Source organism: Heloderma suspectum, chromosome 6 (genome assembly GCF_057233095.1).
Source record: "Heloderma suspectum isolate Gila_16-S chromosome 6, 16-S_ref, whole genome shotgun sequence".
Lineage (NCBI taxonomy): Eukaryota > Metazoa > Chordata > Lepidosauria > Squamata > Helodermatidae > Heloderma > Heloderma suspectum.
This window is the reverse complement of record NC_139463.1, coordinates 108,805,059-108,820,443: the sequence shown is the minus strand read 5'-3', so window position 1 is coordinate 108,820,443 and position 15,385 is coordinate 108,805,059.

Here is a 15,385-nt window from a genome sequence, read left to right as displayed (position 1 = left end):
AGCCAGACACAAATCAAGAGGAGATGGGGACAGATGGAACCACCAGAAAGTTCAACCATGGCAGGTAATCACAATTACAAATCATAAAACATCATGAGATACTGTGGAAGCATTAAAAAGGAAAAAAGGATAAAAGGATAAATAAATAATCAAACAAACAAACAAACAGACACCACCAACTCCGATATCCGGAATGCCCCAAAGAATGCTGTAAGAGCTGCAGCATGAAATAACAAGGCTTCTTGAGGGGATTTGCACAAGGAAGGCCACAGATCCCGCAAGCCCAGCAATATGTCTGGTGACAGAGGGCGTCTAGGGTCAGGAGGCAATGGGGACCCCCTGGACCAGCCCTGAAGCATCCGCCGGACCCGGAAGTCCATGGTGTTATCTGCTACACCCTTCATTTTAGACCAGAAGGCAAGTGCAGCAAGCCTACCCCCGATGGTCCGGGCCGCTAGGCCCTGCCTGTGGGCATGCACGCAAAACTGCAGAAGGTGATCGACCAGTATTGGCCAGCACTGTGGAAGATGTGCAGCCACCCGGAATGAAAAGAACTCCCTGCCTGACCTGGCGTAAGCCGCTGTCGTGCTGGGGGCTAAGGACTGCAGGATGGCCTGTTCCGCCTCTTCCAGCCAACTTCCCACAGAGCGGCTGGATTGGTGTCCGGAATAGCCCGCGCCCAGGGGGCCAGTTCTCGGAAACGTTGCACCTGGTTTCGTGACAATGCATCAGCCAAGGCATTATCCATGCCAGGAATGTGTCGTGCACGGAATAAAATATTAAAACACAGGCACTGCAGAATGAAAGCCCGAAGCAATGACCCTACTGTTGCGCGATGACAAAGAATTAATGACCTGGACAGTGGCTTGGTTGTCGCACCAAAAATGCACGACAGAATTAGCAAGCTGGGCTGCCCACAGGTGCGCGGCAACGTATATCGGAAAGAGCTCTAAGAAAGTAAGGTCTCTTCTGACACCTAGGGCTAACCACTCAGCCGGCCAACGTGTGTGGCACCATCGATCGCGAAACACAACCCCAAAGCCTAGGGCCCCAGATGAATCTGAATGTATCTGAAGTTCTGCTTCCAATAGCAACTCCTTCCTCCAGAAGGAAACGCCATTGAATGCGTTAAGGAAATGCAGCCACGCAAAAAGATCATCTTTCATGGCTGATGATACCCGAATGCGATGGTGCGGCAAGCGCAGGCCCCACATGGCATTACAAAGGCGTCTAAGGAAGGCCCTGCCAGGGGCAACTACCCAAGAGGCGAAATTAAGATGCCCATCAACTTCCTGCAATGCCAACAGCGTGACTTTCTTAGAATGAAGCATGTGCTTTATCCTATCCTTTAGGGCCTGTAATTTGTCCGCCAGGAGCTTACACAACTGATTCACGGAGTCCAGTTCTATGCCCAAAAATTTAATAGTGGGGGAAGGGCCCTCGGTTTTTCCCCCCGCCAAAGGTACACCCAGCTCATTTGTGAGGGTGGAAAATTCCTGCATTAGCCGTGCGCACTGGGGGGTGTCAGATGGACCTACAAATAGGAAATCGTCGAGGTAGTGCACGATGCTATGGGACCCGGTTTTATCAATCAGAGCCCATTCCAAAAAGGAACTGAACTTCTCAAACATAGCACAGGACACGGAACATCCCATGGGTAGGGCCCTGTCGACGTAGAACTGACCAGAAAAACTGAATCCTAAAAGGTCGAAATCATCGGGGGAAATTGGCAAGAGGCGGAATGCGGATTTAATGTCGCATTTTCCCGTGAGGGCCCCAGGGCCCAGTGCCTTCACCATAGATACTGCCGCATCAAATGGCGTGTAGTGAACAGAGCACAGGTGCTCAGGAATGGTGTCATTCACAGACTCCCCCCTGGGGAAGGACAAGTTGTGGATCAGCTGGTATTCACCTGCGGCCTTTTTAGGCACAATGCCCAAAGGGGAGACCCTGAGGTTGGGGAAAGGAGGGGAATCGAATGGACCAATGACCCGCCCCGTGACCACTTCCTTATTGATCTTATCCAAGACTAGGTGTTCGAAACCTGCAATAGATTTCTGATTCTGGCAAATTTGGGCCTGGCGTTGGCCCTGAAACGGAATCCTAAAACCCAGGGAAAATCCCTCTTCCAAGTAGCGGGCGTCCTTCCGAAGCGGGTAGCGCTTCAAAAGGTGCCGTAGGGGCTGCAACTTAATTGGACTGGGTCCCTTTTGGCGGAGGTTGTGTGCTGCCCCCAGGCTTCCTACCACCCTGCCATTCACGATTTGGGCCCCGCTGACCTTTGGCCTTTGGGCAGCCAATGAAGGCGTGTTGTCCCCCGCAAATGGAGCATGCGTGGCGAAATCTGCATGGGTTTTTAAAGCAGATGCCCTTGGAACCAAACTCCCAACAGAGAGCGTGGTGTTGAACCAGCTGTCCCACCCCAGCCTTAGGGGCTGAGGCAGGCGTCAGCTTAGCTAGTATGTGCCCACTATCAGATCACTCGCCAAAACCCGGCCTGGCAGGGGTCATAAACTGCAGCCAAAGATCCTGATCTTTGGTGTCCCAGCGCAACGTGGGGTCAAATGCCGCCCGCATACGGAAGGATTCATCATAGGCCAGCCAGGCTCCGCCCTCGTATTCGGTGTAGGCCCTATATATAATATCCAAATACTTAGTGAGGACCCAACCCCGCTCTGGGTGCTTTTGCTGAATGACACCCATATATATTAAAAAGCTGGGCAGCCAATTTGCCCATGTGCGTGACACCTTCTTACGCCTGACCCTCTCCTGATCCCTATCACTAGATTTCTCCCCTTCCTTTGTTTCAGACTCACGGAATAACAGGGAGAAGATGTCAACAAATTCTCCCCGGAGTATTTTCTCTTTTGTTGCTGGCAATAGGTGATATCCCAGGGGAGTGAATGTACCCCCGGTCGGGATTGCCCTATTCTCTACCTGGGCATAAGGGTCATTGCTGCCCACCCCAAGCTCCTCGGAGCTCCCGCCTACGGGGCCTTGCCACACAGCTGCGCAGGCAGCCATGGTGGATGGGGCGTGCTGAGGAGCCACTCTGTCACCAGCCGAAGAAGGCTCAGCAGCCGGAGGGGCCGTGGGTGCTCCTCCCCTGTAAACCCCACCTGAGAGGTTTGGAGCAGGGACGGGGGGCCCCTGGGATTGGGCAGATGCAGGGATGCCCATTGTAATGGCGGCCCCACCTGGTGTGGCATGGCTTAGTGCCGGGAGTGTGTAACCTGAGCTGAAGCGGTGGGGTGGTACACCAGGGTGAGGGAACCCTGGGATGCCCCCTACTGGGGAGTGAAAAGGCCAACTCATCCCCGCTGAAAAGGGGAACCACCCGTATGGCGGGAACTGGTTACAGCCAGTCGTTGGCACGGACCCCCCAGGGACTGAAACCTCACCTGAACAAAGGTTGTTTGCCATGTCAGGGATCTGGCTGCGGTCTAAAACTGCAGGAGCTAGAGAGACGGGTGCCGGCGACCCTTGCACCGGAGGGGGCTGCTCCGAAGATGGGCATGCGAGCGCTGGGGCTGGTGCAGATGCTGTTTGCCCAGTGACGGTGACGACCTTCTTGGAAGCCTCGATTGCTGCCAGCCTCTCTGAAATAGATATTAATAGATCCTTGCGAGCTTGCCCTCTAGTAACCCTTGAAGTCCGGGGAGCCCGCCTGGCAGGGGTGATTAATGCAGGGATCCCTAAGTCCCGTTCAGCAGCCTCCAGTCTGGCCAGAATGAGGGCCATGTCTTGATCCTCATCGTCAGATGAGGAAGAGTCGGCCCTACGGAAGTGGCGCTTAGCTGGGGGGCAGGGGGCTTTAGCTGGGGGGAAAGCGGCTTTGCCCTTGCCTTCCCCCCCCCCCAAACCCTTCTTGGGTGGCATCGCTGTGTGTTGGGAGATCTGCCAACTGGCTTTAAATGGAACCCTGAATGAAATGCACTTACCTATGGATATATTTCGTATGTTTCCAATTTCTCTTTCTATAATTCTTATTTATTTATTTATTGGTAATAATATTATACTATCAATTGCGTGTAAATTAATTTGTCTATTTGTTTGCTTTGTCTTTCGTTACTGTTATTCTTTATATAAAAACGCACCCTATACTTTCCAGGCGAAGCCTTGAGCCTTACTTGAGCCCCCCCTAAACAACTGCTCCCCCCCTTTTTATTTATTTATTTATTTATTTATATAATTTATTTTCTCCTCCCTCCCCCTATCTACCTTTATAAAGCAAAGGGGGGGTGAAGGCACAACAGGCCACTAGGGGGCAGCAGAGTGCTAAAGAAAGCCCGGGAAAATCTTAGGGGTGCACGAAAGTCACTTACCTGGTCTCGCAGCTTTTCGCGGTGGGGAGGAGGCGCTTCGCTGCTCCCCCCGCAAAGTTCAGGCCAGGGGGGGAGGCTTCCCGCCTCGCCCGGCCGAAACTCAGGCCGGGGGGGAGGCTTCCCGCCTCACCCGGCCGAAATTCAGGCCGGGGAGGAGGCGCCTCGCCTCGCCCGGCTGCGAAATTAAAAGTTAAAAAAACAAACAAACACCCCCGTGATAGGCTACGTGACGATTAACGTAGCCTATCACGGCTAGATCTGCAAAGTCAGCCGTGATAGGCTACGTAAATCGTCACGTAGCCTATCACGGGTGACTTTAAAAAAAAAAAAAAAGCACGTACGCAAATGGCGGCCCCCATAGGGAGCCGCCATTCGTGTTCCTTATTTGGTCGCTGTAGTCTACGTAAATCTTTACGTAGACTACGGCGAAAATAAGGGCAACGCAAATAGCGCTGCCCTTATTTTTGCCGTAGTCTACGTAATCTTTACGTAGACTACAGCGACCAAATAAGGAACGGGAATGGCGGCTCCCTATGGGGGCCACCATTATCCGTACGCGCTTTTTTTTTTTAAAGTCACCTGTGATAGGCTACGTGACGATTTACGTAGCCTATCACGGCTGACTTTGCAAATCTAGCCGTGATAGGCTACGTTAATCGTCACGTAGCCTATCACGGGGGCGTTGTTTTTTTTTTCTTTTATTGGAATGGCGGCGGTGGCAGCCGGTCGAAAGACCGGTTGCCGCTCCCGCCCCGGACGAAGACCCAACGAACCGCCGGCCGGACCCGCCGCCGGGAGGGACATTCGCCAAATGTAAGTCCCGTCCCGGGGGGGAGGTGTGGGGGGCGGGGGGGGGCGGAGAATTTCTCCCTGAAACTTGTTCGGGGGGCCGAACACATTGGCGCTCAGCCCCCCGAAGTTTTGGGGAGAAATTCTCCGCCATCCCTAGAAAATCTCAAGGCAGCCGCAGATAAACGGCCCACAGAGGTGAAAAGGAGGAGGTACGCCCAGGCACCAGAACCCTTTCCCTTCCCTAACCTTAAAACAGCTTCCCGAAAGCGCTGGAAAGCCAACGGAGACCCCCCCAAGCCCACAAACACACGCAACTGTAAGGTGTTATGGAGCGAGAAAGGGGCAAAAACAGGAGACTCTCCCCTTCTGAAATCAGCTGGGGGGGGGAGAAACGCCGCGGAAACTAGAGCACCAAAGAAAGTGGGAGGGAAGGGTGAAAAGCCTCTCGCTTGTGCCGGGGGAGGGGAGCAAACCATGCAGCACAATAGCTGCGTTGTCCCGGGAATGCTGCTGCCGAGCTGCCGCCGCGCCACCAAGCAGCCGCCTCATCCCGAAGGCACCGCTGCGCCGCCGCCTCATCCCTGGGGTTGCCGCCGCCACGCCGTCGAGCCGCCGCTTCCTCCCTGGGGTTGCCTCCGCGCCGCCGCCGCCTTGTCCCCGGAGTTGCCGTCGCCAAGCCACCGCCTTGTCCCTGGGGTTGCCGCCGCACTGCCGCCGCCGCCATCAAGGACGAGGGAGGACGTGATGTGCTGCCGCTTAAAAAAGGGTGCGAAAATTCCAGCTGGAATAGCCGGAATGAGGAGGCTGCGGGGCAGCGCGGCCTAAATAGTGGCCGGCTAGACCCACCCCTTGGAGACCCCAGGGGCGAAGGCCAATGGCCTTCGCCCTTGTCCCGTCCTCCCCCCGCCACCCGCAACAGCCCCCCCCCCCGCAGCCAGGCAAGCCGGGCGTGGGGTCAGGGCACTTGCGTCCGCAGACGGGCAGTGGGCTCCACGGACTCGCAGCAGAGCAAAGCTGGCCAGGGAGGATTCCGGGGGGAGGAATAGATTGCCTCCCTCCCCCTGCAGACCCCCAGGCAGACTGGTGAGTGGGGTTCATACACCTCTACCCCTCACTTTCATTCAGCTAAGGCTGATAGGAGTTACAGTGCAGCACATCTGGTGGGCACCAAGTTGAGGAAGGCTACTCTAAAAAAGGGAGAATTAGGTGGCCCAAAGCTTTTCGCCATCAGTTTTCCACAACCCCACAGTCACCTCTGCATATCATATTCTTCATCCCGTCCACATAGTTCATCTGCAGTGGGAGAATGAGAATTTCACCTGCACTTTCTGCCTCTTTAGGGAAGATGTGGTGTTAAGGTTTGTGAGCCTTAGCTTTTTGCTGCTTGGTTGAAAACTGTATAGCTTTCACATTTTTTGGTTAACCTTAACTTTTTTGTTAATTGAATATCAAAATATAATGGAGGAATGATTTCTAGGTGTAGCCTCTGGTGGCCCTGTGCTACAGACATGTTATTCACACTGTAGCACCTGCACCTGATAGGAGGGATGGGCAGACTCACCATAGCTCGCCCCACACACTGCGCGCTGGACCCCCGCCAGCCACGCAGTCTGCAGGCACCCAGTGAGTGGAGCGCAGCTGCCTGCTCCCTTGCCAAGCCACCATTTTGCATGAAAATGGCAGCTTGCCCTTTTTTGTAAAGGGCCATTTACGCAAATGGTGGCCTTAAAGCAGCCATCGACACAGCATTACAGGCATAAGTGATCCATTTAAGCACCGAGTTGGGCAAGCTTGGGGATCCCAGGACTGGTGTCTGGGGGATGAAGCAATCATAGAATAGTAGGGTTGGAAGGGGCCTACAAGACCATCGAGTCCAACCCCCTGCTCAATGCAGGAATCCATGTCAGAGCATCCCTGACAGATGTCTGTCCAGCCTCGTCTTGAATGCCTCCAGTGTGAGAGAGCCCACCACCTCCCTAGGATTGGTTCCATTGTCATATTGCTCTAACTCTCAGGAAGTTTTTCCTGATGATCTGGCTTCCTGTAACTTGAGCCCATTATTCCGCATCCTGCATTCTGGGATGATTGAGAAGAGATCCTGGCCTTCCTCTCTGTGACAACCTTTCGAGTACTTGAAGTGCACTATCCTATCTCCCCTCAGTCTTCTCTTCTCAAGGCTAAATATGCCCAGTTCTTTCTGTCTCTCTTCACAGGGCTTTGTTTCCAGTTCCCTGATCAGCTTTGTTGCCCTCCTCTGAATCCTCTCCAGTTTATCTGCATCCTTTTTAAAGTGTGGTGCCCAGAACTGGACACAGTACTCCAGATGAGGCCTAACCTGTGCTGAGTAGAGGGGAACTAGTACGTCCCGGGATTTGGAAGCTATGCTTCTATGAATGCAGCCCAAAATAGCATTTGCATTTTTTGCAGCCACATCACATTGTTGGCTCATATTCAGCTTGTGATCGACAACAATTCCAAGATCCTTCTCGCTTGTAGTGTTGTTGAGCCATGTATGCCCCATCTTGTAAGTGTGCATTTGGTTTCTTTTTCCTAGGTGCAGAACTTGGCATTTATCCCTATTAAATGTCATTCTGTTATTTTCTGCCCAGCACTTCAGTCTATCAAGATCACTTTGAATTTTGTTTCTGTCTTCCAAAGTATTAGCTATCCTGCCCAATTTTGTGTCATCCGCAAATTTGTTCAGCATTCCCTGCATCCAGAAATGGCCAAGCTTCAAGCCCCCACCAGACACCTGTGCCATCCCTACCCAATAATCGCCGTAGATTGAAAACACTAGGACAAAAGTGGTCATGGAATGTAGCATCCTTAGGCTGCTTTTGGGAGAGACCATAATGATATCTAAGAGGGCATCTCTAGGAGGTGGCAGAAGGGAACTGTTACCTGGGGTGCTATTATAATTGTCTGCTTAAGTGACTAGCTCTGAGGGCAGGTGGGTCCACAGGTCAATAGCAGACCTCATCTTTTGCATGCCCAACACTCCAGGTTCATTTGACAGCATTTCCAGTTGAAAGGGTCTTAGGTTGCATGGCAGGGAGAGACCTCTGAGAGACCTTGGCACATCCTTGCTAGTTAGAGTAGACAGTACTGGAATAGGTGGACTAATGATCTGGTTTCTTAGCAGGCAATTTCAGGTGAACTTGACCAGGATAGGGATATAGACTGGGCAATCACCAGCCTCTTTCTTTCCACTGGTCCCAAGGCAATCTTTCTCTATTCAGAAAGTTTGATCAAATCCCCAAGGGACTGCTTCCCCCCACTACATAACTCTATATAGTTTTACTGCCCCAAAATGGAGCAGATCATGTCCTGTTATGGAATAACACCAACATATTTCCTTTGGTTGCATTGACACTAGAAGACTTCAGCAAAACAGATTATCTGCCCTTTAATCATGAAAATTACTATGATCCACAGTGCTATTTTGGGAAGCCCTATGAGCCATCAGAGGCAACATGCAAAACGTAGACCAAAAGCAGCCCATTTTTATGCTACGTTCAGTCTACAAAGACACCTGTGCCGATGACTTGCTCCACCCCAATCTCGATCAGAGTGTGGCAGGCACAGGTCTGTCAATCCAAGTTTTCTGTAACTTCTGCCAAGACTGATAGTGTTGCTGGTGGGCATTGGTTATAATGAAGTGGCTGAATTGGGGCTTGGCCCCAGATTTGTCAGCATCCCATCTGATTTTGCTTCTGCTCCTGATGCATTATTCTTCCAGCAAGAGTTTGCACTCTTCCATATGCAGTTGGAGAACAAGAGTTGCAACTCATTCATATAGTTCTACAGATAAAGTGATCATTAGTGAATTTGTATCCATCACACTTATGAACTTCAATGTGCCAGAGTTTACGAAACTGCCAGATGTCTCTGAAATGACAGCTGCGTAAGTTGTTCTTATCTTTGAACACACACACACACACATATGTACTGTGTGCAATGATAATTATTAGCAGCAGAAAATAAATTACTTCTGTTAAGCATGACCTTATTTCTCCCTTCACTCTTGCATTCTTCTCTAAACCTTGATGATGTACATTCAGATTAATTTTCCACCACTCCAGCTAGTAGAAACCACCATCAGCAGGTCAAGAGTAGATTTGGTCTTTATTCAAATTTTTCCAGGTCTCAATTAATAAAGATGTTTTTGGAGTTGGCTTGAGAAAGAAGAAGGATATTCATTGTTGTGGAACATATCCATACGCGCTCATCCATAGTCCTCCAATGGAGTTGCTCAAAATGCCAGTTCTACTTTCTGTGGGTACAGTGTTTTGTTTCTGCAGATGTAGATATTCATAGGTAGAAAAGTCCAGATGCTTTTTGGAGATGCTGAAGGAAGTCTAAAATCAAAATCAGAAGTTGTCCTTAACTTCCAAGCCCAGTTTAAATTTCCCTCCATGGGACTTCTACAGAGCCATGTATAAGACAGGGCTGTAAGGCCTACAACAGATGGGTAGCATGCAACCTACAGGATGCATGTGGGTCCTGCCACCTGCTCCCCACTGTTCCCAAAGTTCTTTTATTAATTAAATAAATACCAGCTGTAGTGGTTTTGGAGCACCAAAAACGTCAAAAGTAGCTTGCAAACAAGCTAATTGTCACTGTTTGGGCACTCTGCAGCCACTATGGATGCCATTTATCTCTTTATTTTATTTTTTTCCAGATTATGCAGGGGGGTGGGAGGCAGAAACAACTCCATATCACCCAGTGTGTCCCTCTTCCCCTGTTCCCCCACTGTACAACCTTACTTTAAAGTAAGTTCCATTGAGCTCACAATGGTTTAGATTTAGGCTGCAATCTTGTACCCACTTATTGGGGATTAAGCCACATTGAACTCAATGGGACTTATTTTTGAGCAGACATGTACAGAATCACATCACCAGATATAGATGGAGCAGATCAACAGTAAAGATTTCATAGTTTAGAAAGCAATTTTTTAAAAAGAAAAATGAGAAAAAAAAACACCACCAATTCATTTCCACCCTACAAACAAACAAGAAAAAATGAAATACATCTCATTTGGTTTATTACTATTTTATTTTATCAATTAAAGAAATGAGAAACAAAATTATAAAAGAAAAAGAAGGAAGAATAATAGGCGATGTCTTATAATTTTCCGGTATTACATTCACTAAGGTTTTCCTATACTCTTCTGCTTTTATGTCTATTTATTCATTTGAACTATCTCAAGGCCACCTTTCAGGTCAGGAGCCCTCCCAAAGCAGCTTACAACTATAAAATAGATTGTTGTTCAGTTGTTAAGTCGTGTCTGACTCTTCGTGACCACATGGACCATAGCACGCCAGGCCTTCCTGATCTCCACTCTCTCCCAGAGTGTGCTCAAGTTCATATTCATTGCATCGGTGATGCTATCTAGCCATCTCATCCTCTGCCGTCCCCTTCTCCTTTTGCCTTCAATCTTTCCCAGCATCAGGATCTTTTCCAGGGAGTTTTCTCTTCGCATTAGGTGGCCAAAATATTTGAGCTTCAGTATCTGTCCTTCCAATGAGCAGTCAGGGTTGATTTCCTTTAGGATTGACTGATTTGACCTCCTTGCAGCCCAGGGGACTCGTAAGAGTCTTCTCCAGCACCACAGTTCGAAAGCATCAATTCTTCAGCACTCAGCCTTCCTTATAGTCCAGCTCTCACAGCCATACATTACTACTGGGAAAACCATAGCTTTGATTCTACGGACCTTTGTCAGCAAGGTGATGTCTCTGCTTCTCACTATGCTGTCTAGGTTTGCCATAGCTTTCCTCCTAAGGAGCAAGCGTCTTTTAATTTCATGGCTACAGTCACCATCTGCGGTGATCTTGGAGCCCAAGAAAATAAAATCTGTCACTGCTTCCATTTCTTCCCCTTCTATATGCCAGGAAGTGATGGGGCCAGATGCCACGATCTTAGTTTTTTTAATGTTGAGTTTCAAACCAGCTTTTGCACTCTCCACTTTCACCCTCAACAAGAGGCTCTTGAGATCCTCTTCGCTTTCTGCCATTAGGGTGGTATCATCTGTGTATCTGAGGTTGTTGATAATTCTCCCAGCAATCTTAATTCCGACCTGTGATTCATCCAACCCGGCGTTTCTCATGATGTACTCTGCATATAAGTTAAATAAGCAGGGCGACAATATGCAGCCTTGTTGTACTCCTTTCCCAATTTTGAACCAATTGGTTGTTCCATGTCTGGTTCTTACTGTTGCTTCTTGACCCTCGTACAGGTTTCTCAGGAGACAGGTAAGGTGGTCTGGTACTCCCATCTCTTTAAGAATTTGCCACAGTTTGTTGTGATCCACACAATCAAAGGCTTTAGCATAGTCAATGAAGCAGAAATAGACGTTTTTCTGGAATTCTCTTGCTTTCTCCATGATCCAGCGAATGTTGGCGATTTGATCTCTAGTTCCTCTGCCTCTTCGAAACCCAGCTTGTACTTCCAGTAGTTCTCAGTTCACATACTGCTGAAGTCTGGCTTGTAGGATTTTGAGCATAACCTTGCTGGCATGTTAAGTGAGCACAAATAGTTACAATAACAAATAAAATAGATACAATTTCATAAAAACAACAATGTATAAAACAACAATAAAAACTCACACACATAATCAGGAGGCCAGAATAAACACGTAGGTCTTCAGGGCCTTCCTAAAAGCCTGCACTGATAGGGCCTGAGGGACACTTGATGGCAACCCATTCCAGACGTGTGGGGCCACTGAAGAAAAGAGCTTCTCTTGTGTACTTGTACATCCCACTGCCTCAAAGGTGGGAAGTGAGGAGGGCCTCTGTTGCTGTGGGCAAGCTGATATGAGTAAGTTAATCATGACCCTTTTTATCTTCAGGGTCAATACATTCCTGAATGCAAATTATTCTTTTCCTTGCTTTTTAGAAGATACATTTTCTTCTTCAAGCAATACACTTAGGACACTGTGGTTGGTGAGTATAGGTTCCAAGATGTGAAGTCCGCAAGCCTATATACACTGATCTGGAGGTACATCCTATGAGCTCAGTCTGACATCTATAGCATTGCACTGTGTGAGAGATCAGCAGGGCTCGCCGTCTCTTACCAAGACCCAGCACCTGTCATACCCATCCCTGTGTTGCCGGGGTGACCCTCGCCCTTACACAGCAGTGCCATTCACCCAGAAGAGGGAGGGGGTGAAGAGGATGATAGGAGGAAAAGCATGGTGGCACTGGATAAAAAGGGGAAAGGAGATAGCTGGGAAGGAGGTGGAGAAGAGACAGGGAGATCAACAGAGACACAGAGAGCAGGAGCAGCAGAAGCAAGACAGGAGGAAGGAATGGCTTTTTACATAGGAAACACCAACCTCTGCTCCTCTATACGCCTGTCAGGAGTCACCTGTCAGGAGTCGCTTAACATACTGGGGTCAGAAGAGACCTACCCCTCTTCCTACATTGCCCCTTTAAGAGCAAGCTCCAAAAAGGCTTCAATGGACTTAACTGCCCAAGGCTGGAGGGGTTGGCCTTTTCTCAAGGAATGGTACCTGGGAGAAACATCAGAGAAGAATTTAGCAGCTGTGGGCACGGTTTCTCCTTGTGCATTTGGCAGAGACAAACTGTGCGGGAATTATTTACCTGCCCGGTGTCAGCCGTAGGTGAAGGTGGAGAGAATTCATCTAATGAATGAGCTGTTCCTCAGTTGTTTTATGTTCTGTCCGGAAACTACCATTGTTACAACTAGGAGAGTCTTTCTTATTAAACTTTGGAGTTAAAGCCTATTTCTAGCTGCTGTGTGTCTGATGGAGTCCATGGACCAAGGAGGTTTTGATGGGCCTTTGCCCCCAGACCCGCTCACACACTGTAAAAGTATTTACTGTATCCAGTCACTGTTAGCAGACCTTGCCTTTGCAATCCCCTCAAGGCATCCCAGATAATATAGAGGCTCTAACCTTTAACAGCTCTCTGGCCTTTAGAAATGGAAGAGCTGCTAATATTTATCATGTCACAGAGATACAGATTTGAAAACCTACATATGTCAATGTTTTGCCTTTCACGCAGGTTCCTAGAGGAAAGAACATTTTGTTGATGTTGTTCTGGTCAGTACCAGCCAAAATGTCAAAAGTTTAGCTAAAGTTGATTGGAACCAGGACATGGGCTGAGGAGGCCAAGGGTTTGCAGAAGTCACAAGAGGGCAAGTCCACACCATGCCTCACTGGCTTCTTCTTCTTCCATCATTTCAGATGTTGCTGCTATGCTGCAGGAGTGACAGACCAGGAAAGAATTACGGGTCTGACAGGTGGCATCTGCATCATTCTGAAAACTCTGCATGCACTCACACACCACTAGTAAAAGAAAGAAAAAGGCATCCCTTCCTGGAGGGCTTGCACCTCTGAAACTGGGGGTTAGTTATTTCTTAAAAAAAAAAAAAACTTCAAAAGCATAACATTTGTGACTGGGGCAGCCAATTGAATCTGACCCTGATCCTTCCCAAAAGGATGGGTCAGAAGGGTGTTGGTGAAGGCAAATGGTGGAATAGTACCTCAGTTCTCTCCTCCTTCCATGTCTATGTCATTGTCTGTACTCTCTCAGCAATGGGGGAGGAAGCAGAGGCAACAGTAGCAGCAGAATGAATGGATGTGAGGGGAAAAATCTCTCTCTCTCTCTCTCTCTCTGGCCTAGGGATGGCGGAGAAATACACTGCAGACTCAAATAAGGCCAGATTCTCAAGAACCTGGCCTGCAAAGTCCGCAGCAGGCCCACCCCACTTGCCTCCGTGTCCATCGGTTTTCCTGCAAGGTAGCTCTCCTCCATTCTAAACAGCGCAATTGGCTAATGTCAGCCACCATTAGCCAATCACGCAGTTTAGAATGGAGGAGAGCTGCCCCATGAAATCCGAGGGACGCGGTAAGGCTCTGGGAAAATCCATGGGGTTCCAAGCAGCATGGATTTCCCTGCTGAGGACCGCTGCCCCCAACCAAATGTACATCCCTACATTGGCCTATTGTTGTTGTTTTTAAGCAGTAGAGCTGCTTGGTGAGTTTATTGAATCACTGCCTGAGAGTAAGCTGTGGAACTAGTGAAAATTTGTTGGAATAAATTTAATATTCTATTGCATCTCTGCCTGGGAGTAATGGGGGGGGGGAATCTCTCTGAATGAATTTAATATTCTGTTGCATCTCTGCTATCATATATATATATATATATATATATATATATACATACATACACACACACACACACACACACACTGTATATTTCATTATAATTTATTAATTTATTAATGTATTAATTTATATTATATAATAATATATTATAATAATTTACATTGTTATAAACTATTTAAAATCTAACTGAATGTCTTTAATATTATATTGTATCTCTGCCAGGGAGTGGGTGGGGAATCCTCTCGTGAGCCCCTGGCTCCTCCTCTACGGATGTGCTCGAAGCCCCACCTGTCACACTGACCACCACCCCTGATATACCAGCTCCTTTTTCTCCACTTCTGTCTCAACTCTTTCAGTCTCAAAGGATCATGATAAGAATGCTGTAACTTTAAGAACTGTTGTCGGAGATTTGGTTTCCCTCCTTCCTCCATTCCCATCCCTTTTCCCTCTTGTGTCATTTCATATGGATTGTAAGCCTGAGAGAAGGAAATGGCCAGGTTTACTAGGTCCTATTGAGCAACAGTGGCTTACATAAGCCACCATAGCTTGTGGCCTATGCTGAGTGGCCATGGGCACCCGTGCTGTAATCCAACCCTTGCTCGCACATTTTTGAACCCAGCAAAAATGCGGGTTTGGCATTGAGAAAGAACAGTCCATTACCCCTGGGCTGTTTTAGGGTTATGGGTGGCTTGTTAACCATGCCAACCCCATGTCCCCCCACTGGGTTTGGATGACACGACAACCTACCAGCGAGGGTTGGGTTATGGAATGGGTGCCCATGGACTCAAAGCCACTCTGATTCAAATTGATCATGCCAAACAGGCCAATGTCTTGTGTTGTTGTTGTTGTTGTTGTTGTTGGTTTGTAAGCTACTCTGGGAGCCTTATTGACTAAAGTGCAGAGTAAAACTGCTTTCAATAAATACATAAATATAACTATCCATTTCAGTGGCTAGATCATCATGAGGATCCATAGTCCAGTAGCACAGGTCATGATCTGTATTCAGAAAAATGATGAAGTATCGAGTTGGAAGGACCTCAAGTAGCATGGCAGGGACAGACCTTTCAGAATCATGTGGGCACCCTTGCTATTCAGAGGAGACAGTAGAGGAAATGTACTTAGTAGCAAGTTCTACTGT